Raw genomic sequence first — 27294 nt, 5'->3', positions numbered from 1 at the left:
AGGCGTAGACCAATAGCGAGATCATTTCATAATTGGCTGCAAGCTTTTGCAATATATTCTAGCGTGCTAGGGGAAAAACACCCAGAGCATTGCAGTGGTTTATTCCAACATTTGGAACAAGTTTTAGAGGCCTATAAAAATTTTGGAGGATTAGGATGGTATCATTACGACAAATCTTTCCGGCAAAAACTATCTATATATCCATCACTAAAATGGGGTATGAAGAATGTAGGCTTGTGGCTAAACTTAATATTACCTCAAAAACAGACATTTCAAAAACCACAATCTTCCATCACAGTATTCCCTTATATAAAAGGGATATGGTTACGCATTCAATGAAAGTCAATGTAAGTGGGCAGGGTCATGTAGGTACAAAACACGAATGTTCGCATTGTTCAGGCCCACATTCATTTCTTAAAGGTTTCAAAAGAAACATGGCTTTTCAAGGACAAAAGAGAGAATGTATCAAAAGGCAGCACACCAGTGAATTTGGAAAACATGCGTCAAAGTTGGAAATATATCCAAACAAGGAGACAGTTAAGTTTTTAAACGGATGGTTTTTTGAATGGTTTTTGTTACCAATATTTTCAGGTTATGGATGTAATATTGTTGATAATTTAAAGTCGGTAGATCAATTTCACATTGTTAGAAAAAAATTAGAAACAGAAATAAAAGGACGCCTGGCTGGTCCTTTTAACCTCTTCACACTGGCCGAACGCAAATGTGCGGCCTCCCGGCGTCTGGGCCTAGACGCCGAGCGGTCGCACATTTGCATTCTATTAAAAAAGGACATATGTGACGAGAGCGCACACCCTGCCGTGCTCCCAGCACACATGTCCGATACTCACGGAAAGGTCCCGATCTCCTCTTTCGATTGGGACCTTTCCCGATCATGTGACCGCCGCATCACAGCGGTCACATGACCCTGAACCCCGCCTCCCGGCTTCTGAAACTCTTAAAAGGGCCGGGAGGCGCCGGCGCAAAGGGGTTAAGGAACCACCTTTTCATAATTTTAGGATATCGCCACTGGGTAATATTCCTAAATAAGAACCGAATACGTATCGGCTTATTCACCACCTATCATTCCCAAAAGGCTTTTCTTTAAACGACAAAATAGATGAAGGATCAGCATCAGTATCATGTTGCACGTTTGAAGGAGCCATTCATAAAATAAGAAAGTTTGGAAAAGGAGCATTGCTAGCCAAGGCAGATATAAAGGCAGCATTTAGGCTATTACCTATTAACCCAGAAGCATTTAACTCATTGGGTATCCATTATGAAGGTCAACTTTACTACGATAGATGTTTACCAATGGGTTGTTCACTGTCTTGTGCGTATTTCGAAACATTTTCAAAATTCTTACAATGGGCTATTGAAAAAGAATCAGGCCAGAATGGGAGAACTCATTATCTGGATGATTTTTTGTTTATAGGCCCAGCATTTTCGACAATATGTGTAGACATGCTGCAAATGTTCAGTAAGGTAACGCAGCATTTCGGTATACCATTAGCAAATGAAAACGATTTATCCAACCACAAAATTGGAATTTTTAGGAATACTGATAGACACAGAAAAATTTGAATTTCGACTGCCAAGAGGAAAAAATTGACAACAATAAGAGGGTAAAAAAAAGTATTATTAATAGAATTACAGTCATTATTAGGCCTACTGGCATTTGCATCCAGAATAATGCCAGTGGGAAAAATATTTTCGTGTACGCTTTATTTAGCGATTTCGGGTTTAAATCTCCTTTCTCACATGTAAGATTAACCTGTGAATTAAAGGAGGATTTAGTAGTGTGGTTAAAATTTTTTGAGGAATATAAAGGTTGTTCGTTTTTTCAGGATGAATTTATCTTTGCAACGGATTTTGAATTGTTCACTGATTCAGCTGGCTCATTTGGTTTTGCGGAAATATGGAAATCACATTGGAGTTGTGGTAAATGGCCATCAAAATGGATTCGAATGAATGCAACAAAGAACATACCGTATTTTCCGGCATATAAGACGACTTTTTACCCCATGGAAATCTTCTACAAAGTTGGGGGTCGTCTTATATGCCGGGTGTTGTGTTGAATCCATACCGGTACTTCCGAGCTGACGCTTCTGCGCATGTCTTCGGTAGCAGTAGACGATCGCCGATCACCATTCATAGCAGAACTGCATGAAACTTCAACAAGGTCGGATGCAGCAGTTGAGTGCTCGATTGAGCTGGACTGAAACTGTGACATGCAGAAAAGGGATACACATCGGCTAGCAGCAAGATGAGTATGCCCATGAAGATGTGTATCCCTGACGCTTCTGCGCATGTCACAGTTTCAGTCACAATCAATCGAGCACTCAACTGCTGCATCCGACCTTGTTGAATTGACCCCTTCATGGCAATATCTTAATGAAATACGGTAATTAGCTAAGCATTATAATCATAATAATAATGTCTTCACTGTGGCAGTTCTGTGCAAACTACGGTACCGCTCGGATCATCTTGGAGACAGGGAGGGCTGGGCAGGGAGAGCTGACCCACCCAATCCAAGCAGGCTTTGTATGCAGTGTGCACAAAAAATACATCGCTTGCCGTGATTTGTTGGTTGTTGTATACTGGGTTGGATTGGCGATTCTGAGGGAAGGCAGGGGGAAGCAGGAGCATCTGCACTTCAACCAATTCGAATGTTGGAACAGCGCATCTCTAATGAAGTTTGGTGTGCATCTTATATGTGGTGAAAAAACAGAGTCTATCTGGTGAGCAGATACATGTGGTGGTGAATACAGTACAGCACCAGTATCTGTACCGGTTCATACAGTACAGCACCAGTATCTGTACCGGTTCATACAGTACAGCACCAGTATCTGTACCGGTTCATACAGTACAGCACCAGTATCTGTACCGGTTCATACAGTACAGCACCAGTATCTGTACCGGTTCATACAGTACAGCACCAGTATCTGTACCGGTTCATACAGTACAGCACCAGTATCTGTACCGGTTCATACAGTACAGCACCAGTATCTGTACCGGTTCATACAGTACAGCACCAGTATCTGTACCGGTTCATACAGTACAGCACCAGTACATACAGTACAGTATACAAATGGATAACAGTCAAGACCCCATCATGGCTCCACCAGCAAGAAGAAAGAAATATGAAGCCAGTTTCAAACTTAAAGTTGTAAACTTTGCCATGGAACAGAATAACTGTGCTGCTGCAAGACAATATGGAGTAACAGAAAAGATGGTTCGGGACTGGAAAGCAAATGAAAAAGCATTAAAGTGTATGCCAAGGGGTAAGTGTGCATTAAGAAGAGGCACCCCACATTGGCCAGAACTCGAAAAACATGTAGCAGACATGGTGAATAAGCATCGCCAAAACGGTTATATAGTGACCCGAAATAAAATACGTTTGTTTGCACTTCAGTGGGCCAAATCTAACCCAGATCACAGCAACAGATTTAAGGCCACTGTATCCTGGTGTACTAGATTCTTGGAAAGGCATAATATGACACTTAGGCAAAAGATGAAAATTGCACAAGAATTACCTGCAGATCTTGATGCCAAAGTAAATAGTTTCCATCGATACGTAATACAACAGCGCAATAAACATGGCTATGCGTTAAGTAGTATCGGAAATATGGATGAAACTCCAATGAATTTTGATATGGTTGGAAATAAAGCTGTCCATCCAAAAGGTGAAAAAACAATTTTAATTAAAAACAACAGGACATGAGAAGTCCAGTTTTACAGTGGTACTAGCATGCACAGCTGATGGTGCCAAACTGAGACCAACGATTATTTTTAAAAGAAAAACAATGCCGAAACTCAAGTTCCCTGTTGGTTGTTTTGTACACGTGAATGAAAAAGGCTGGATGGATGAAGAAGGGGTAAAGCTATGGCTTGATAATGTATGGAGCAGGCGACCAGGTGGACTTATTCAAAAACGTAGTCTACTGGTGTGGGATATGTTCAGGGCTCATTTAACTCCCAGCACCAAGCAAAGGCTTGCAAGAATAAACACAGATGCGGCAGTTATTCCTGCAGGATTGACATCGTTGGTACAGCCACTGGATGTGTGCCTAAACAAGCCATTTAAAGATCGCATTTGAGAACAGTGGAATGAGTGGATGGTTAGCGGCGGAAAGTCATTCACAAAAGGAGGAAACATGCGGGCTCCACAGCTGGATGTTTTGTGCAAGTTTGTCATAAAAGCCTGGAATGATATTGATGCAGAAACAGTAATCAAGTCTTTCAAGAAGTGTGGCATATCAAATTCATTAGATGGTATGGAGGATGACTACTTGTGGCAAGATGAAGAGGAAGCCGAAGCTGAGACCACACCATCTGATACGGAATTAGATCCATACGATGACTGCCTTACAAATGTATCACAAGATGTCATTGATGTACTTATGATATCAGATGACAAACAGGAGGATTTTGAAGGCTTTTAAAGGGAAACTGTCACACCAGCAAAACCTTGCAGTTATGATGGGCGTTGCTGACTCGCCAGGAACTTGCTCTCTCTCTATTGTTTGTTATCTTCCTCCTATCATCATCAGTTCCAGTTTGGTTGACTGCTTAGAAAACAAACAGCATGGCAGCTCCCATGGGTTTATTGTCTTATCCTTCCTTTCAGCTTTAGAGTGAATTAGGAAAAGTTTAATCCACTTGCACTGTTTTATGTTTACATGTTTGATGACAAACAGCCTTTGTTTATAAGTGACAGTTTTCCTGCTAGGTATCTGCATGTCATAAGCATTTGAATTAAAATGACCATATTGAAATCAAATCTGATGTTTTTTAATTTTTATTTGGTGTGCGTTGGAAGAGGGGTAGTCTTCCATGGCGAGTATAGCCCAAACCCTATATTTTAACAGGAAAAGTAGGAGGTCTTCTTATACGCCCAGTCGTCTTATACGCCGGAAAATACGGTAGTTTTGCTAGAACTATTTCCTCTAATAGTAGCGTTGGAATTATGGGGAGAGCACTTTTCCAACAAAAGGCTGTTAGTACAGACAGATAATAAAGGGGTTATGTATGCAGTATATTGTTTATCATCTAGGTCAATTTTGGTGGTAAAATTGCTTAGATATTTAGTTTTGAAATGTTTAAAACTTAATATTTGGATTAAAGCAAGATATGTCCCAGGTAAAGAAAATCAAATAGCTGACGCCTTATCTCGATTCCAGATATCAAGATTCAGACAATTATTTCCAACAGCAGATTTAAAAGGGTTTCGAGTGCCCAGATCACCTGTGCAACCGGATTTAAACGTACTGATAAAGGCCATAAAAAATTCGGTATCCAACAGCACATGGGTTGAATATTCATCTTCATGGAATAAATGGAAGCAGTTTTCCAGAGAATTGGGTTATCAGTTCAATTGCCCATCTGAGAATACAATTCTTTCTTTTTTGTGCTCATTCATGCACATGAATTTTGCTTATAGCCATATAGTTAAAATTCTAGCAGGAGTTTCCTTTTTCCTCAAGTAATTTTCCAGCATGTACATCATTCTTTTCGGTGAAACAAGCGCTCAATGGATATAAAAAACAGCATTATTCTCCAGACACAAGACATCCCATATCTATCGAATTATTAAAAAAGTTATGTAGGATTACCAAAGAAATTTGTTTTTCAGACTCCAAATCTATACTGTTTAACGTGGCATTTATTCTAGCATTTTTTGGAGCATTACGCATATCAGAACTATTGCCCCCAAATAAAAAAAGAAATGTCTGGTCTACTACTACAAAATGTGACGGTTTTGGAAAATGGAATTAGTTTGTTTATTCCATTTTCAAAAACAGATCAGGCTGGAAGAGGAAAATGGATCAATCTTTATACTTACTGTATAATAATAATAATACTTGGGGAGACATGGATATTTGCCCTTTTGTCATGGTAAAAAAGTATTTGAATATTAGACCGGTCAGCCTGGGTCTTTTTCTGGTGCATGCTGATGCATCAGCTGTAAGTAAGTCTCAATTTAATGCCATTTTAAACAGCTTCCCGCCCTGCCACTGTATATATACGTGTGCAGGGCGGCACTCAGGCGCAAAACCACGTTTTAAAACGGGTTCCGCGCTCCCGATGTTTTCACCAGCAGGGGGCGCGTGCGCTCCCGCCGACCCGCGGGTGACACCATTCGATCCCGGAGGGATCAATCATTAGATTTCAGCCAGTGATGTCTGGCTGAAATCAGATGATTGGTCCCTGTCCTATCCTGTCCTTTGTTGAAGTTTACACAGGACAGGATATGATGTCATTCTTCTCTGCCTGGACACATTCCGTTCCAGACAGAGAAGAAGACACAGTAAAAATGAGTAAAACAGCACATACCCACAGTTAGAACACACCTAGGACACATTCAACCCCCTGATCGCCCCGCCCCCCCCCCCCAGTTAACCCCTTCACTGCCCTGTCACCAGTGTCACTGATCAGTGAATCGATTTTTACTCATCACTGTATCAGTGTCGCTGGCGACTTCCGATAGTGTTAGCGTCCCTCCCAGATAGCGCCAGATTGCCCGCCAGTACACCAGTAATCCCGTTTAACCCCTTGATCGCCCCCCCCAGTTAACCCCTTCACTGCCCTGTCACCAGTGTCATTGATTACAGTGAACAGATTTTTACTGATCACTGTATTAGTGTCACTGGTGACTTCCGATAGTGTTAGCGCCCCTCCCATATAGCGCCAGTTTGCCCGCTAATGCACGGGATTTTTTTTTACCAAAAACATGTAGCAGAATACATTTTGGCTTAAATTTATGACTAACTTTGAGTTTACGATATATTTTTTATAGCTGAAAGTAGAAAATATTGTTTTTTTTTCAAAATTTTTGTGATTTTTTTGTTTATAGCGCAAAAAATAAAAAGCGCACAGATGATAAAATACCATCAAAAGAAAGCTCTATTTGTGTGAAAAAAAGGACGTAAATTTCGTTTGGGTACAGCATTGCATGACCGCACAATTATTTGAATTAGTGCAGCGCCAAAACAGCAAAAAAAGGCCTGGTCATTAAGGGGGGTAAATCCTCAGGCGCTCAAGTGGTTAAAGAAGGCATTAACAAACTAGGTCTTATACAATTTAAATTCACATCTCATTCGTTTAGAATAGGCGCAGCTACGCAAACTGCAAAAATGGGCTTGGATGATGAAATAATAAAAAAATTAGGTAGATAGGAGTCACAACGTTTCCAATTATATGTTAGACCTAACCTGTCTGTTTATTTCTTCAGGTGATAGAAGATATATATGGATACTGGGACATTCATTTGTCTACTGGGCTTTGAAAAGAGCGGCTCAGCGTTCATATTCAGCTAATTTAACAACGGATCCTGCAAAATCTCTAATTTTATGGAAAGGAATACGTGGTCTTAAATGGTTTAACTTGTTTTTTCATCTTTCTAAGTTGTTTGAAGTTTGGCCTGCACCTCAGATATTAATCATACACCTTGGGGGAAATGCCATAGACAATGAGAAAACTCTAGAACTAATGTTCATGACGTAACGGGACTTACACCGTTGCCACTTACCATCCCCGAATACTACCATTATCTTTTCAGAAGTAGTCCCTAGACTTGTATGGTTAGTTAATCCTCAATTAAAAAAGACGACTAAACAAGTCTATGGAAAAATTCATGCCTCTGATAGGTGGAATTTCATACCATCACACGGATCTAGAAGGAGGAGTTAGTGGCATTTATCGTTCAGACGGTGTGCATCTATCAAACGTAGGTATAGATATCTTTCATTTAGCATTACAAAATAGTATAGAATTGGCCTGCGGCTCTTGGGTAGGCCGGACGTTGTAAATAGTTTGGCTGGTGGGGTCTTATTGATAGAATTATTTCAGATAGCTCGAGTCCTAAAAGACTGAGCAAGCTTATTCCTGGTTGATAATTAAAATGTAAAAGTTTTGAATAAACGATATTGCAAATTTAATTTATGTTGTGTGTAATTACCAATAAAAGTGCCGCAGCCAAAATTTTATGCCAAAAGAAGAAATATTGTGTATGTGTCATTATTTAAATAAGTGTAGTTATTTCGGGGATGAGGAATAACGTGCAGCCTGCATTTCCATGCACAGGACCCTGTGTGACCCAAAACAAGTAGTTGCCTGTCCTAAGGGACAAGTTAGGTGTATGAATACATAGACACAGGAGAACTGATCAGCCTATCATTACAAGCAGGGGCGGACTGACCATTTGGAAACTTGGGCACTGCCCGAGGGCCCGGGGTCAGTAGGGGGGCCCCATGAGATGCCCGTGGTACCTTTTTCATAGGCTTTTTTGAGTTTGGGCAAAGACACAGGGGCCCCATGATCCCCTATTGCCCGGGGACCCCATGAGTTGTCAGTCCGCCCCTGATTACAAGGTGAGATAAACAGAAAACACAAGGTGTAGAATTACACGAATAACTATTTGAAAGCGTACAACATATTTAACAAAGAATAAAGTATGTTTAGGTATGTAGTTGCACGTGTACCTGGCTACAGCAAGTGTCATGGCCCTCTATGCTTCAATGTCAGGCCAATCTGACAATTCCGGTAACTGTTGAAACTTGCCTGCTCTCTGCTGCCTTGAGGATGATGAAGACGAGGTGTTACTCTTAAAAACTAATTTCTCATAATCCTTTCGTGACTCCTTGCAAGTGGAAAACTAGCAGGAACAGTCTTGGCTCCCCATCTGATGCGGAGGCATCTATCCTGGCTCCAGAAATCCCTATGCATGGCCCTTTTCACAGCAGCTCCAGCCTGATCACCTGAAGCTCTGACACCTGTGACTGGTCCTGCTCGGATATATTCCTGCCATCCTATTTTACACTTGTGAGCGCATATAAATGTGTTGACCACTTGCCCTCCTGAGGATTTACCTCCCTTCCTGACCAGGCTTTTTTTTGCTATTCGGCGCTGCACTATTTCAACTGATAATTGGGTGCAGCATTGCATGACCGCATAAACAAAATTTATGTACTTTTTCACACAAATAGAGCTTTCTTTCGGTGGTATTTGATCACCTGTGTGCTTTTTTATATCATGTGTGAGACTTTTTGGGACCCTAGCCACATACAGGAGCCTGAAATCCAATGACCACTTTGAAAGCCTGAAGGTGTGTAACTTCCTCATTTCACCTCCTAACTACCTAGCACAGTTTTGGAGGCCCTGACATGCCAGGACAGCACCAACCCCCCCAAAATGACCCCTTTTTGGAAACTAGACACCTCAAGGAATTTGAAAGAGGCATGGTGAGTATTTTTCAGATCTCATTTTTTCCTCACAAGGTTTTGAAATATAAAAAAAAAAAAGTTTCTAAAAACGCGTGGCAACAAACAAGATCTGCAAAGCACTCACCATGCCTCTTGTAAATTCCTTGAGGTGTCTACTTTCCAAAAAGGGATCATTTGGGGGGGTTGGTGCTATCTTGGCATTTCAGGGTCTCCGAAACTGTGATAGGTAGTCAGGAAGTGTAATGAGGAAATAAAGCCCTTTAAAAGCCTGAAGGAGCATATTGGATTTTGGGGTCCTGTACTTGGCTAGACTGCCAAGACGTCTCTCACATATGGTATCCCCATACACGGGAGCAAATAGTTTGGGGTGTCTACTTTCCAAAAAGGGGTCGTTTTGGGGGTGGGGGCATTTTATGCCCAGCATTAGAAGTTTATGCCACACATCATTCACTCTTCTAACCACCTGAAGACTAAGCCTTTTCCGACACTTCTCTGTTCACATGAAAAAAAATCAGTATTTTGTTCTAGGAAATTACTTTGAACCCGCCAACATCATATATTTTTTAAAGCAGACACGCTAGTGAATAAAATGGTGGGTGCTGCAATTTATGGCACATAGTACTCGAGCAGCGATTTGTTTTTTTAAAAATACACTTTCTTTACTTTTAATGCACAAAAACACAATATATTGGCCAATTATTTGGTAAAATATAAAAGATGATGGTATGCCGAGTAAATTGATACCAAACATGACATGCTTTAAAACTGCGCATGCCCTGTGCAATGGCGACAAACTGCATACATTTTTAATATCCGTAGGTAATGCTTTAAAAGCCTTTACAAGCTACCATTTTAGATTTACAGAGGTCTAGTGCTAGAATTACTGACCTTAATCTGACTTTTGCAACGATACCTCACATGCATGGTGCAACCGATGTTAACATACTGGCACGGGATCAATGTGGGGGGGGGGGGGGCGAGGGTGCTTTATTTTTTAAGTTATTTTGATTTTTTACATTATTTTTACACTGTCCTTTTCATTTTTTTGATCACTTTTAATGCTATCACAGGGAATGCAAATATCCCTTATAACTTCAATGGATATTGTCATACATTCATTTTTGAGAAATCTGGGGTCTATGAGACTCTAGATATCTCCTCTACTCTTACATTATCTAATCTCACCAAGATCGGTGTGATCAGATGCTTTCCCAATTTACAAATGGCGCTGTTTATATCCTGCAAAACTGAAGTGATGAAATGCTCGTAGCTTCTGATTTCTTAGACTATAGAGATGATTGTCACCATTCTGGTCTCCAATCAGCTCTATGGTCAGCTGGCAGAAACACCCGCTGCATTCTCAGGTTCCCCCGAGAAGGCCGTGGAAGGCAGCGGGGGAGGGGGGCATCGTCTCTCGCTGCTTGTAAAAGCAATCTTGCAGCTAATTAGCCACTAGGATTGCTTTTACATGAAAGCTGATCACTGGCTGAAAAACATTATACCAGGATGATGCCTGCAGCACCAGCTTGTACTACACTTGTGGGACTTGCCACATCACCAAGTGATACTGCAGTGCTAGTATGTGAAAGACCAGGATGTACTAGGCTGCTGGTGCTCGCCAGTTCACCAAAAGGTAGAGTGGCACTAGTACTGGCACTCTGCTGCATATGAGAGTCATCATGCAATTGTAACATCTCAGCAACCTGGGATTGGGGTTGGGTACGCCTGATCTTAGCAGAGACCTCTTCTCCATCATCTGAGCTATCTGTCAGGATGCAGCTGTTGTCTATAGGTTCGTATTTTGAGGCTGATTGTGTCAGGGAGTCTTCCCCTTCGTTCTCACCTGACATACTCAGAATCCTGTAGGCCTCTTCACTAGAGTACCTTTCCATTGGCATTTTGGCCACTACATTTATAGGTACCTAGTGCGCCCCACGGTAAAAGGAGCACCTAGCTGTCAGGGACTGCTTGAACCACTACAAAAAAATGTACCAGCAAGTGCTAACAGAGATCAGGCCTGATTCTACAAACACTGCGGTTTTGTGTGCAATGTATCAAGTGACAGTGACCTACTGACACTGCACTTGCTGGGGGAGAAGGGGGCGGTAAGCGTAGGGGCCAAACGCAGGTGCTGGCAGGTATCGGGGCTGATCCCGCTAATACTGCGTTTTTGGGGACGCTATACTAATGTGAACACTGGTATAGTGCTGATCTGATCAAAGATATTGATCCATTCAAAGACTATACTAGCAATGGAGGTTTATAGTGTATGTGAGTGTGCTCCTGGCAAACAAGGGGTTAAATGGGATTACTGGTGTACTGTCAGGAAATCTGACGCTATCTGGGAGGGGCACGAAAACCGTGGGAGTGCAAATCACATACATATATGTGATTTTATGCACCCGTGCCGCCCTGTATTTCTACTATAGGGTGGCGCGGAAGCGATTAAACATGTCCAGTAAAAAAAAAAAAAAATTAAAAAGTAAAATTTGGTCATAAATTTAGTCCAAAATGTATTCTGCTCCATGTCTTTGCTAAAATAAAATCCCAATAAGAGTAAATTAATTGGTTTACGTGAAAGTTATAGCGTCTAGAAATGGCGGTATAGATACTGGAATTTATTTTCTTTTTTCTATAAATAATGACGGCGATCAGCGACTTATAGCGGGACTGTGGTGGGCATTCTGACACTGGGAGGAACTGACTTGGTGTCACTGATATCCCCAGTGACACCAATAGAGTGATCAGTCCTAAAAAAAAAAAAAAAAAGCACTGACACTGTACTAATGGCACTGGGCAAAAAAGGGTTAACATAAGGGGTGATCAAAGGGTTAACTGTGCGCTGTTTTACTATGGGGGCGTGCTTACACCCGGAGCAGTGTGCCCGAGCCGACGGGGAGGACGACTGTTAGTAAACAAAGTAGCCCTCCTCCCCGTCAGTGATTGTCGGTAATCACCGGGTGCTGGCAGGTAATCATCGGCCTGGGCCCGCTGATTGACAGCCGTGGCCGCGAATGGCGGCGTGGGTAGGGCATGAACGCGGCCTGCGCGCACCCCCTACTTGGAAATGCAAAATCACGTGTACATACGTGTTTTTGTGCACCCGTGCTGCCCTTTGGCAGCATTTCTGCTATAGGGCGGTAAGGAAGTGGTTAATTGGTGTTTATAAGTGGACTTGCAGTCCAAGTTACCTTCTTTGTGTGTCTTTCATACAATATGGAAATGTAAGAACCGCAGTCATATCATTATGGCTAACTGTGCTCTTATTTCTAACAATAACCCTAAATATCCCAAAAAATTAAAAGTCTGCAGCCCCTGCGGAGCAGGCACCTTTCGCTGAAAAAGAAAGTAAAAGTCTCCTAAACAAGATACAGAAAAAAAATCTGAAAGCTAAACCCTGGAATAACCAAATCTTGTCTAATTACCAGAGGCGTGTGTATTCTTCCTTCAATCTTTGTGTGCTTTGTGTATCTCTGCCACATCTGTGCAGCAATCCAGTGTGAAATGTTATCTCTGTACAGCAGCTTTCTGTAAAATCTTTAGTGGGAGAGGCCTTCTGGGTACCTCTCACAGCTCTAGACTCCACACAGCCTAGCGATGGGACTGCTACTTTTGCAAGGTAATAACCAAGTTTGCAAAGACATTTGGTGCACACAAAGTGAACTTATATCCTTTGTGACTATTGAAGAATAAAGAAAACAAATATAGGTTTATGTGTAGCTTTATGACCTACAGGTTATACCAGGGGTCCTCAAACTATTTAAACAGGGGGCCAGTTCACAGACCTTCACACTGTTGGGGGGCCGGACTCTAGTTTGAAGAAGAAAAAAAAAAAAGAACAAATTCATATGCGCACCACACACATCTTATTTGTAGTGGAAAAAAACTGGAAAAAAACAATACAATATTTAAAATACACTGTACTCTAACGCACTGGACACCACAATGCACAGTACACTGTGATGCACTGGACACCGCCATTAACTGTACACTGTGATGCACTGGACACCGCCATTAACTGTACACTGTGATGCACTGGACACCGCCATTAACTGTACACTGTGATGCACTGGACACCGCCATGCACTGTACACTAACGCAACGGGCACCGCAATGCACTGTACTGTGTGACGTACTGGACACCGCAATGCACTGTACACTGGACACCGCAATGCAGCGTACTGTGTGATGTACTGGACACCGCAATGCACTGTACACTGGCACACTGGACACTGCAATGCACTGTACACTAACGCACTAGACCAGCCTTTCTCAACCAGGGTGCCTTGAGGTTTCTTCAGGGGTGCCTTGGAAAAAGGTCTAAAAATTGCCCAAAACTTGTACACAAGCCAGCGGGTGGAACAAGCCTGCCTTTTAGTAACACAAAGCCACAGGTTTTCATTGTGCACCATTAGGACCTTTTAGCCACCAGTGCCTGACAACCAATGACATCATCAGTTGATAAGGAGGATGTTGGTTGCCTGCACAGTATCTTGGTTTGACCCTCTCCCGCCCCTCTCGGTCTGTGCTGGGGGTCACATCTCAGTGATAGAGAAAAACTGAGGGAGAAGAGAAACATTGGAATACTAGTCAGTACCAGTGTGCAAAAGTGTATTTACTTTGGAAAAACAAATCACCTCTAATGTTGGGCGTCCTATGTATGCGGATGTTGCTGCGTTATATAAAACTATTAGAATACTTTTATACATTTCAGAATAGGGTGCCTCAGGATTGTCCATAATTTCAAAGGGTGCTGTGACAAGAAGGCAGGAAGAACTAAGGGATGTGTCCAGGATGGAAGGTATATTTGCCCCAGGTTCATGTTATACACGGACTGTTTCTCCTGTTGTGCTGTGTAGTGAGCCGTTTTAGGTCACTGATGATTTCATTAGCTCAGCTGTAGCGAGTTGAGGGCTCTGGGCTCTATAAAACGCCCAGGCTGCTTAGAGAGGATGCTCCAACCTGGAACCAGTTTGCTGTGCAGGACAGACTGGGGAGCAACCAAACCATCCTGTGGTGAGAGATAATCTGTGTGATCTTAGACTGTGTGAACACTCTGTGTCTAAGCAGCAATAGGCTGTATTCAGACAGCTAGATAGGAAACCTGTGTTTGTAGTTAGATGCCCAGCAGGGCAAGGTTTTATTTTCTGTTTGTATTTTTTTGCTGTTTTGACTATTTGCACCGTGTGTTCACCCGACTTGTAAATAAAGCACAAACTTTTCACCAAGATCCTGCTGTCGTGCTGAGCCTCTTTCACGGTGTTCTGACCCATCCAGGGGGCCAAGCACAACCCGCTACTGGGTTAATCCCTCACATATGGTGGAGGATGCAGGCAGGTGAAGCAAGGCCAGCATGGAAGAGATACTGAGACAGCTTGCTTTGGCAAATGCAAGTCGGCAGAAAACAAATGCAAGTTTGCAACAGAGCCTTGCAGTCCAGCAGCAGGTTTTGCAACAGAGCCTTGCAGCCCAGCAGCAGGTTTTGCAACAGAGCCTTGCAGCCCAGCAGCAAGCCCCGGAACAGGCATAGGCACGCCTTAGGGAATCGTTGGAATGGCAGGAACAGATACACCAACAGCAAATTGCAGCCATCATGAAACAGCTTCAGCAGAGTGAGCAGACTGAGGCTGGGAGTGATTTTACTACCATACCATCTTTCCGTGTAAGTCACCTGCTGCCAAAGATGTCTGCAGATGAGGACCCTGAGATGTTTCTGACCACTTTTGAGAGGACAGCTGAAAAAGAAAGTTGACCTAAAGAGCAGTGGGCTGGACTAGTGGCCACCCCACTATCTGGCGAGTCCCAAAAGGCTTATTTTGACCTTGAGCCTGAGGAAGCCAAGAACTAGGATCGTTTAAAAATGGAAATTTTGGCGCGGCTGGGCGTAACCCTGGCTGTCCGGGCTCATCGGGTACACAACTGGAGTTATCGACTGGGAAAACCACCCCGATCCCAAATGTATGACCTTATTCATTTGACCAGGAAATGGCTGCAGCCAGATACACTGTCTGGACCAAAGATTGTGGAAAGGGTGGTGATGGACAAATTTCTGAGGTCTCTCCCTACTACCTTGCAGAAATGGATGAGTCATGGAGATCCACAAACAGCAGACAAGCTTTTGGACCTTGTGGAGAGATATCTAGCGACTGAAAATCTTACGTCTTCCCTCAAGGAATCACCGACTTTCCACCCCAAGACCAGACCATCCCCAGCAATGGGTAACATTGCACCAAGGGATGGGGGTGGAGAGATTGGAAAAGGGGGAACGAAAGGTACTTTTGGGACTGTTTCCAATATCTGGCGTGAGCGGCCTGGAAAGCCAAACCCGCCAGAGGTGAGCAGAAGGATAATCTGTTACCGCTGCCGGGAAAAGGGACATGTAGCAGCAGATTGCCCAAGTACGGATGAACCAATGCACTGTGACTTTCTTACTGAGAGACAGCAGTCCCCATTTGCAACTGTTACTTGCACTGCTGAAAAGGGAAATGAGAAACCTTTATGCAAAATGGGTATTGATGGTAAAAATGTTGTTGCATTGTTGGATTCAGGTAGCCTGGTTACTTTGGAAAAAACTGAATTGGTAACGGGAAAAACCTTGCACCCTAGAAAATTGGCAGTCATTTGTGTTCATGGGGACACGAGAGAGTATCCAGTGGCAACAGTGTCCTTTGAGACCTCCCTCGGTAACCTGTGTCATCAGGTGGATCTGGTTCCCCAACTGCCACATGACGCCATTGTGGGGAGGGATTTCCCAAAATTCTGGGAGCTCTAGAATGGCCCAGATTTCCCATTAAATGGTCCTTCAGAGCCTGAAGGTTATCCTAGGGAATCCTCTGAGGGTGAGGATTGAGCCTGTGTTTCCCTTGCCAGTATTAGCAGGGAAAACAGAGCCTAGGGAGGAGCCTACAACCCCTAGTGTTTGACTTAGAAGTACACAGGGAAAATTTTGCCACTGAACAACTGAAGGACCCCACATTACTAAGGGCCCGAGAGAATGTAGTAAAAATAGAGGGGGAATCCTTTCTATGAGTGGATTCATCTGGTGTGCTGCATACTACCCGGATAAACAAAACTGTGATGATTGTACAGGGGAATACACCACAAGTGCTGTTGACCATACTAGAGATAATTGGTCACCTACATAGGGTGAGTGTTGGTCCATGTGGGGCACCAACAGTACTGTTAAGTGGAGCATGTTATTACAAGTACCAAACCACTGGCCCTTTTCACACCTTCGTATTATCTTTTTGAACTTTTAACTTACATATTCTTTGGTTTACTTTATGTTTATCGAATGTATACACAATGTTGTAATATGAGCAGTTTGCATTTGATTATTTATGGTACACTGTGTTGAGGTTAACACATATTTAACCCCTTGCCCTACTGAGGATTTACCCCCCCCCCCCCCTTCCTTACCAGCCCATTCTTTGCATTACAGCGCTGCGTTACTTTAACTGACAATTTCGTGGTCATGCAACGCTGAACCCAAATGAAATTTACGTACTTTCTTTCCCGTGAACTGAGCTTTTTTTCCCCTGACAGCATTTTGCAGTGAAGGACCCTTGCTCTTTCTGTGGAAGCAGCAGTTGTTCTGCAGAGGACAGACCTATAGCTTTGGGATCAGCGACACTCATGCACCTTGCAGATTGGAGAGTTCTGTCTCTGACTCAGCAGTGGGTGTATCAGATCTCTGAAAGGCAACCGTTGCCTCCACACAGCGAGAAAGGGTCCTTCTCAGCAGCATTGCAGGTAGTGGACCAAACTAGGGATGCACCGAAATTTCAGTGGCCCGAAGCGTTTCTGCCAAAAACACCCCTTTCGGCCGTCGGCCGAAATGAAAAAAAGCACCGATACGGGTGCCAAAAAAACCCCGCCCCTCGCTGCCGCCACTCGGGAGTTCTCAGCCTCACCTGAGAAACCATCGATCCCGGCGCTGGGCATAGAGATGAGTGAAGGAAAGATGGCCTCCACTCATCTCTATGCCCTTGGAGGACCGGAGCGATGTCACTTCCGGTTACGGACATTTTTTTTTTTTAAAGCACTAGATCAATGGGTTTTTTTTTGATCCAATTCTTTACATTGTAAAGGAGAGATGTTGGGTCTTATTGACCCCATATCTCTCCATAAAGAGGACCTGTCACTAATTATTTCTATCACAGGGGATGCATGCATTTCTTGTGATAAGAATAAAAGTGATAACAATTTTTTTAAAGGGACAGTGCAAAAAACAAAACAAAAATAAATAAATTAAAAAAAAGTTGAAAGTGTCCCTGTCACCCCACGTAGTGGTGAACGCATATGTAGGCCATGTCCACATATGTAAACAATATTCAAACCACGTGTGAGGGTATCGCCACGAACATCAGAGCAAGAACAATAATTATCGCACTAGACCTCCTCTGTAACTTTACACTGCTAACCTGTAGAAATTTTTACAGCATCACCCATGGAGATTTTTTAAGTACCGCAGTTTCACACCATTCCAAGAGCGTGCACAATTTTAAAGCATGACATGTTGGGCATCTATTTACTCGCCGTAAAATTCTCTTTCATATTTTACAAAAAAATTGAGGTATATATTGTTGTTTTTTTTCTAATCAAAGTGTATTTTTTTCAAAAAAATATATATTCATGTTTAAAAATTGTGCATTTCGGTTCTCGGCTAAGTGCATTTTGAATTTTCATTTTCGGCACCAGAATTTTCATTTCTATGTACCACTAGACAAAATATTTTTTTTTTGTTACAATACTTTTGTTTTGAAGCATCCAAAATGTATTTAGCTGATTTAAATTGAAGAATGTGTTGACTTTTACATTTTCAAAAGGAAAACAGATATGGCAATCCCCTGTAATTGTCTCAAAACAGCAACTTAAAGTGATTCTAAACCCATTTTATTTTCTTTAAAATAATAAACATGTCATACTTACCTGCTCTGTGCTCCCCTCGGGTCCCTGGCTCCTCCCCCTTTGCCAAGTGTCCTCATAGCAAGCCACTGGCTATGGGAGCACTCGTGCAGGTTCACTGCAGAGCCAGCTCTGAGTGTCTATTGACTCACAAAGCACAGCCTGGCCCGGCTTCCTCCTCACTGGCCAATGGCTCCCGCTGCTGTCTCTGAGCCAAAGACAAAGGAGAGAACAGAGAGATGGAATATTGATTTTTGCTAAAATGTCATCTATCCTTCTAGTGTATGATCTGAAATTACTAAGAATAAAAAGGAGCTCTGGATAGGCAGTGGATTGCTGCTGACAATGTATGTGTGTTTTGGTTATAGAACTAAACTGCCCGAGTGATGCCTGCTGTAGTACTCTAGTGATAAAACATGAAAAGGAACCATGGCTTACCTTGCGCCTATGATCACCAGGTAATCCAGTAACCTGAGAAATGGCTTTTTCTTCTGCCCCATGGTCCCAACTTCTTACTTAATCATCTCACACACTGCTTAGCTCACTGGACCATCACTGATCAAGGAGAAACCAGCAGAAACCTTAAACCAGGAGAAAAATACACAAAAAGAAACAACAAAATATATAAATACATTTCACACATACCAGCCTTTATATAATATTAACCTCAAACATATGGCTGAAATATTTATACAGGTCTTATCTGACAAAGGACTTATATTTCTATCCCTCCAGTCCTGAAATCTACACAGCTCTGCCACACAGCACAGTACTGTTTGTCAGAGCAGGAACCCCATTTTTCTCTGCTGCAGATAACTAACACTTACAGGTCTTGCCTTTCCCCTAGCCTATGACTGAACAGTAAAGAGAGAAGCAGAAAGCCGAATCTTTCTGTCACTTCCCCTTCTCCTCCTATCAGCACATGAGCACAATCAACTGGTCCCTTGCACTGCTGCAGCACCCCCCCCCCCTTAGTCTGATCTCTGCTGACTTCAAGAAGCTGATAATAAATCAAATTTCAGTTACTGTTTGCATTTAAAAAAAAATAATTTATAGATATATTAAAGGGAGCTCCACCAAAAGGGGCAGCTCTGTTTGTCTGCCTCCTACCCCCTCCACTGCCACATTTTACACTTTTTTTTGGGGGGGGGGAGCGGGTCCCTGGTTCTAGCATGCCCTCCTCCTTCCCCCCACAGTCTTCTAGGACACTTTACAGGTCCAAGAAGACTGCCGGACCATTCGGGAGGTGCAGTACACCTCGTGCAGTGGGCACCCAGCTGTGAAGCCAAAAGGTGTCACAGCTGGGTGACCACAATTAAGATGTCAGCTCAAGGGGGGGGGGGGGGGGGAGACAAGTGGGTGAAGGGACGGCATAGGCGAGAACATCACTGATCCTGCTAAGAAAGAGTTCAATGTTTTAATAGGGGTATAAAGTAGAACTATAGGCAACATTTCTTTTTCATTTTGGACATTTATAACCCCCGTCAGTTTTATTTTTTGCCATCTGTGTCCCATTGGGGAGATTTACCTTCACTTCCTGTCCCATAGCCAAAACAGGAAGTCAAAAAAATCCCTGAAAATTAAGGGAATACTTTGGGGTCCCTCATTGGAAGATTTCCCCTCTATTACTTTTCTGGGGACAACACAAAATTTGGGATTTTCTTTTACATTTACCTTCGATGATAATGGCAAACAGGACACATAGAGAGGGGGGATCTCTCAGGGACAAAGACAGCAATAAAAACCTGACAGGTGTTCTAATCCCTCTCCTCTCTACCCCCCAAAAAAAAAAAAAAAAAGTTTTTCCTTTAGTTATACATTAAGGCTTTCTAATCCCAAGAATTAAAATACTCCATAATACTTGCTGCCGGTATTCTCACCTTCCAAAGCCCTTTAGTTCACGGGTAAGTTCACCTTTTGATAAAAAAAAAAAAAAAATGCACATTTTATATGCAGGTAAAAAAATGTGCATTATTTTTTGCTGCCGAAGCCTGGAAAGCATTGCACCAGCGATAGGCAGATCACTGATGCCATGCAGGTCTCCTGCAGATCTGTCAGTACATCTGCTCACCCCATACAGGATGTACAAGCAAGCAGATATACTGACAGAAAGACTGAATGAACTATCCCAGTGCTCCACAGTGCCGTGGTAGTTCATTGAGAACTACAAACTGACAGCCGCTAAGTCTGTCGGGACTAGTAGTTTCTCATTCACAGAGGAGTGATGTGACCAGGCAAATGGAGCCCCGCACGGCCACATTTTTTAAACATTTGACAGCTATCGGGGAGAAGATCGCTCACTAGCTGACAAAGCTGGTGATCTGCAGGGAGCGGGGGCCAGTGCTTTCATAACATGTTACACTCTGAATATGGGGGTAACATGTTACAAAAGGTGAATTAACCTTTAACCACTTGCCCTCCAGAGGATTTAACCCCCTTCCTGAGCAGGCCATTGTTTTGCATTACGGCTGGTCAATGATACGGTGGTATTTGATTGCCTATGCATTTTTATTTTTTGCACAATAAAAAAAAAAAAAGTGACGATTTTGAAAAAAAAAACCAATATTTTTGACTTTTTGCTATTAGACATTTAGACATGTCCAGTAAAAATTTTTTAAAAATCACATTTCATCACAAATTTAAGCCAAAATGTGTTCTGCTCCATGTCTTTGCTATAAAAAAATCCCAATATGTGTAAATTAATTGGCTTACGTGAAATTTATAGTGTTTACAAATGGCGGTATATATACTGGGTTTTTTTTTTTTGTTTTTTACTAGTAATGACGGCGATCAGTAACTTATAGCGGGACTGCAGTGGGCATTCTGACACTGGGTGGAACTGACCTGTTTTCACTGACATCCCTAAGAACACCAATACAGTGATCAGTGCTAATAAAAACCACTGACACTGTACTAATGGCAGCTGGGAGGAAGGGGTTAACATGTGGGGCAATTAAAGGGTTAACCTGTGTTCTGTGTTACTATGGGGCTGTGTGTTAGTGCTCTGCACAGCCATGCAAAGCAGTGGGCAGGAGCTGACAGGGGAGAGAACTGTTTTGTTTACAAACCATTCCCCCCCCCCCCCCCTTCACTGTCGGAGATGTTCGGCAATCACCGTGTGCCGGTGAGTAAACACCGACTGGGACCCGGTGACTGATAGCTGCAGCCGCGAATGGTGACGCGGGTAGGGCACATGGGCGCCCCCTACCTGGAAATGCAAAATCAGGTATATACACGTGATTTTGTGCACCCGTGCCGCCTTGTAGCAGTACTTCTGCTATAGGGTGGACGGGAAGCGGTTAATACAATACTGATGTTTACCTTCCTGGGGACACCTCTGGCACGTGTGCATTCTAACGAATATTCTCAGTATCCTAAAATGCTGCGATGTGAAGACACCTTTGCTCTAATGACATGATCACAGATCTATAGTATAGGTTCTCACTCTCACAAGCCTTCCTCTGTTTACTTCCCGAAACACCATGTGACAAGCAACATCACAGGGGCTGTGTCATCACTTAGGCTACTTTCACGCTGACTTGCGGCAAAAACACATATGCATATTTCACACGTTTATACCACGGTTGCTGTGCGTTTTGTGGTGTGTGTTAAATGTGTTGCATTGCAAAGCATATTGGTGAATAGCTGGTTGTTAAGGACGTCATCAGGTACTGGCTTCTTAACCATTTGACAACCAGCCTATAGCCGAATAAAGGCTACAGCGCAGTTGTCCAGTTCTGGGAGGGCGTCATACGACATCCTCCTAGAACGCGCCCTCCCGCGTGCCCCCAGCAGCGCGCATCTGGTGATCTCTGTGATTGCTGAGTACCAGCAATCAGCCATCTGCTGATTGCTGGTACAAAGCTTTACAGGCTCCTGAAACAAATAAATAAGTGCACATTTTTTTTCCACCAGAAAATTTAAAAAAAAAAGTGCTTTTATTCATAAAAAGTGAACTTATCCTTTAACTAGCAGCTATTGATTGGCTGTGAAGGATGCCGGTGGGCGGCCACTTCTTAACAACCAGCACATTTCTGCCACATGACCTAAAAAAACGCACCCTGGGTGAGGACTGGTTACACTCTGAGGGCCGGATGACACCAGGACGGCCCAGGAATGCGGCACTGAAAGACTTGTGGAAGAAGTGGGAGGACTGGAGAACTCGGACACTCAGGGCATTGTTGGCCACAACTTGGGGGCCAGTCACACAGTTTTGTTTTTCTTTTATTTTGATTTCAGTGAGCTGTACCCTGTGCAGGCCTGGGGGGGGTCAGCCACAGTCTGCCTCCCCAGTGTTCTGGGGGAAAACTGGGGGAGGCAGGTGGAGGGAAACACTGGGCTGGGGGGGGGAAACTGGGGGAAAAGGTGGGGGGGGGGAAACGCTAAGGGGGCAGGGGGGAAGAACGCTAAGTGGGCGGAGGGGGGGATAAAGCTAAGTGGGTGCGGGGGGGATAACCCAGAGGGTGTGGAGGGGGGGGGATAAAGCTGAGGGTGTGGGGGGATAAAGCTGGGGGGGGATAAAGCTGAGGGTGTGGGGGGGATAAAGCTGAATGGGGCGGGGGGGATAACGCTGAGGGGGAAATTGGGGAGATGCTGAGGAGGCAGGTGGGGGGGACGCTGGGGGGCAGGTTGGGGAGCCCCAGCTATATCTGTGCCTCTTATTCCCCCACCTTCTCCAGACATGACCTCCTATCAGCCTTTTTATACAGACAATCCCCCCAGCCTTCTCCACAAAGCCCCCCGGCCTCCTCCATCCACCTACCCAGCTCTCCTGCCCTCTGTCCTCCTCACCTGCTCAGCTCAGCTCCCCCCGGGAGGCCATCATCCCCACCCCGGCCGTTCCTTTCCTGTTCCCCTCTCAGCTGCTCCTCTCCTCCGCCTCCCATAGACTTTACATAGCTAAAGATGGCCGCCGTTTTCTCTGTATAGAGCCGACTGGGAAGGGAGACATCTATGGCGAGGAGCGGTATTACACCTGAGAATGCCATCTTGTGGCAGAACTCAATAATAACCATTGAATGGCCCCAATCCTGTGTAATTCAGTGTTCTTGCAAAGATCACTTATTGTTATCTCACAAATATATTCTTATTCTTATAGCCAAATTTGCCACGCTAACTCCTCCCACAGTTTTTACACTACAAAGACAAGTAATATATCAAAACGTGCGGATTGTTCCCGATCGGATTGCTATTACTTTGTGGAACGTTTCGCCGAATCGTTCACGAAATATTGCGGTTTTTGTGGTGAAATTTTCCCATAGGAATGAATGGTGCAACTAGAGTGAGAAATGACAAAGCTACAGTGTGGAAGGAAAAATCAGAACATGATTTGTAAACTGCCATCACTATGTCATTTTCAAGCCCACCTACACATATCTTATATCAAAACGTTCAGCTAACCCTGCTGTCACTAAAAATGTTCACGGCTAAGCCATAGTCCTGATAGTTTTCACAATATGACCATTTGTTTGCAACTCACCCCTCCCATTGACTTTCATTGAAACTTCACTCACAGTCACCTGAAATTTTAAGGGACATTTTTAAACTGCGACTGTGCATTCATTTTTAATATTTCAGACACATACTATACATCAAAATTTAGGTCTGGTTCTTGTGATTCTAACAATATAACCCTTTTCACGGTAGCATTTATACTTTTAAAACTACAAGTGTTTGAAGATGGCAATCGCCAGTGAAGTTGGCAAGTTGGAGCAGTGTGTATATAAAAATGCCTCTCAGAGTGAGTTGCCATAGCAACCCAGCTGTGTCAACAGAGGCTCCGCCCACTCCTCTGCCCTTGCTGTAGAGTGAGTTGCCATAGGAACCCAGGTGTGTGAGCAGCCAGCAGAGTGACAAATGCTACTCCGCCCACTGCACTTGTAGACTACTGCTGCAGGCAAGAACACAATTTCCCCAGAAATTGTACCTTTTCTACTTAATATTAGATATATTTAAGCTGTTTTCAGGTACTCCGGCATCAATTACTACCAGGATGCCGAGATCTTCACGACGTCCATCTCGTGGAAGGCCATCACGTCAGGAGGGCGGAGAGTCTCCCATAGCTCATCGGACGAGGTCCAGAGCGCAACATCGGCAGAGAAGGGAGGACGCCGCCATCAGCCGAAGCCGATCTCCAAGAGACCGCAACAGGGCTGCTGAGCACCACCCAGAGCCACAGGGAGCACCGGCCATGGAGCCACAGGGAGCTCTGGCCATGGAGCCACAGGGAGCTCTGGCCATGGAGCCACAGGGAGCTCTGGCCATGGAGCCACAGGGTGCACCAGCCATGGAGCCACAGGGTGCACCAGCCATGGAGCCACAGGGTGCACCAGCCATGGAGCCACAGGGAGCACCGGCCATGGAGCCTCGCGGCGAGGAGCAGGTAATCTGTACCATTTGTTTAGCAGATTGTGAAGATGGAGACGCCAATACTACCCTACCCTGCGATCACCAATTCCACAACCGCTGCCTCCAACAATGGGTTGAACAGAGTGCTACCTGTCCCATGTGCCGGGCGAACATTCCTATCGTGCGAGGGAACCAGGATTTCAACCGTATGAGAGAGTTTCTAGATGACAATGGAATCGACTACGTGATCGATGAGGAGAATGGTATTATAGAGATCTATTATTAATATTATCAGCTTAGATGTATTTATTGTATTATATATTTTAAGAGTTTTCCTGTCTTGTAGAAGTTATAGTATTTAATGCTTTAAAAAAAAACCCAAAAAAACAAAAAAATTAAAAAAAAAAACAAAAAAAAAACAAAAAAAAATATAGTTGTTGAATATTATTATTAGTATTATATATTTTAAAATATGTTCTTTATTGTAGTAGTCTAAATATTATTATTATACTGTATTTATATAGCGCCAACAGTTTGCTCAGCGCTGTACATTACAATGGGAGACAATACATGAGACAATACAGTAACAATACAATAAAATACATGAGGGGTTCGAGGGCCCTGCTCCTTGGAGCTTACAATCTAGGAGGGAGGGGAGAGTGGTACAGGAGGAAATGGCAGTGGGGGATGGAGTGGTGGGGGGAGCGGAGGAGATCAGCAGTTAGGTGAGGGCGGGGTAGGCTTCTCTGAAGAGATGGGTTTTCAGGGTGCGCCTAAAGGTGAGGAGGGTAGGTGACAGTCTGATGGATTGGGGTAGTGAGTTCCAGAGGATGGGAGAAGCCCTGGAGGCGGGCATGGGAGGAGGAGACCAGGGAACTAGAGAGTAGGAGGTCTTGTGAGGAGCGGAGAGTGCGATTTGGGTGGTAGATGGATATCAGGTCGGTGATGTAGTTTGGGGCAGTGTTATGAACAGCTTTGTACATCAGTGTTAGTATTTTGAGTGTTATGCGTTGGGCAATCGGAAGCCAGTTGAGGGATTGGCAGAGGGGGGTGGCAGATACGGAGCAGTTAGTAAGGTAGATGAGTCTGGCCGCAGAATTCAGAGTAGACTGAAGCAGGGTTAGCCTGTGTTGGGGTAAGCCGACAAGGAGGGAGTTACAGTAGTCAAGTCGTTATATGATAAGGGAGTGAACGCGTTGCTTTGTAGTTTCTGGAGTTAGGAATGTGCGTATTTTGGAGATGTTGTGGAGGTGGAGTCTGCATGAATTTGTCAGCGATTGGATCTGGGGCTGGAAAGACAGATTGGAGTCTAGAATGACACCAAGTACTCTGGCTTGCGGGGTGGGGCTGATGGTGGTGTTGTTGGTCGTGATGGAGAGGTCGGGGGGGGGGGGGGCGCGGGCTGGGGGGAAAACTAGGAGCTCGGTTTTGGCAAGGTTTACTTTGAGGAAGTGAAGTGACATCCAATCTGAAATGTCGTTCAGAAGGCTATTGATTCGGGCGGAGACTGAAGGGATGAGGCGAGGGGTAGAGAGATAGATTTGAGTGTCATCGGCATAGAGATGGTAGTGGAAGCCATGGGAGTTTATCAGGTGACCAAGGGAGGAGGTGTAGATGGAGAAGAGAAGGGGCCCGAGGACAGAACCTTGGGGGACCCCAACAGAGAGGGGGAGTGAGGGGGAGGTGGCAGCGTTATAGGTAACGCTGAAGGAGCGTTGTGATAGATAGGAAGAGAGCCAGGAGATAGCGGAGTCTCTGAGGCCGAAAGAGTATAGTCTTTTGAGGATGAGGGGGTGGTCGACCATGTTGAAAGCCGCGGAGAGGTTGAGGAGTTGTAGCACTGAGTAGTGGCCATTGGCTTTAGCGGTTAGCAGGTCGTTGGTGAGTTTGAGTAGGGCGGTTTCAGTGGAGTGTAGAGGACGGAAGCCAGATTGTAGGGGATCAGGAGGTTAAAAAATAGAAAACATAAAACAGTGCAGCGCTACAAATTCCTATACAAATGAACATATATTATATGCTAATCCAATATATCTTATCCCTTGTAAGAATATAGTACTGTGGTCACTCCCAGTGACATCTAAAATACTATGTCCTTGAGTGTCCTAATAAGTGAAACACAACAACTCTTCATGCAGGTGCTCCAAACTGAGTGTGAATCCACAGTGACAGGGGTGCCCCCTCACCTTCCTGCCCAGGCCCCTCAGGACCAATGAGCTAAAAGTGCCTCTTTATGTTCCTCCAAAACCATGGAATCCTCCTCAGCAGTAGTGGTGGGACTCTCCTCCTCTGGTAGGTTTTGTGTCCAGTTAATACCTCCCGGTACTAGGACAGGTGCCTCTCCATAACAATCCCCAGTAAAGCCAAAAGATCCAACATAGTGTAAAACCGTTTACTTTATTAAAAGCCACACTACAGTTGTCTACTCACACTTATGCAGCTATTCATCAGCGTTTGTTACACCACACCATAGGTGTACTGCCTGTGTGGATCCTAATAGGGTGCACCAAGATGGCACCCACGCTGGATATGACGTCACTGCGCGGTCCGTTTAGGCCCCTCCCACTGGTGTATCTACGCGTTACGTCACGATTGGTGCACGTGACTTCCTCAGGATATCCTGAGGAAATCACGTGCACCAATCGTGACGTAACGCATAGATACGCCAGTGGGAGGGGCCTAAACGGACCGCGCAGTGACGTCATATCCAGCGTGGGTGCCATCTTGGTGCACCCTATTAGGATCCACACAGGCAGTACACCTATGGTGTGGTGTAACAAACGCTATTTTAGATGTCACTGGGAGTGACCACAGTACTATA

General features: G+C 44.1%; 1 long non-coding RNA gene across 20 annotated transcripts in view; it reads right to left on the bottom strand.

Moving 5' to 3' along the window:
• Nucleotides 1-27294, bottom strand: part of LOC149442481 (uncharacterized) — an 876277-nt gene that overhangs the window by 312886 nt on the left and 536097 nt on the right. For 19 of the 20 annotated variants that reach the window (XR_016307175.1, XR_016307176.1, XR_016307168.1 and 16 more), the window contains one exon: nt 18567-18709. This is a non-coding gene — a long non-coding RNA (uncharacterized LOC149442481). Of the gene's footprint in view, nt 1-18566; nt 18710-22919; nt 23030-27294 lie in introns of those variants that run through there. The other variant, XR_016307183.1, reaches the window with a different exon arrangement.

Source organism: Staurois parvus, unplaced genomic scaffold (assembly GCF_062004578.1).
Source record: "Staurois parvus isolate SC_StPar_1 unplaced genomic scaffold, SC_StPar_1.0 ptg000885l, whole genome shotgun sequence".
NCBI classification, from domain to species: Eukaryota; Metazoa; Chordata; class Amphibia; order Anura; family Ranidae; genus Staurois; species Staurois parvus.
The sequence above is the reverse complement of the archived record's forward strand: the minus strand, read 5'-3'. Positions and strand labels throughout refer to the sequence as shown.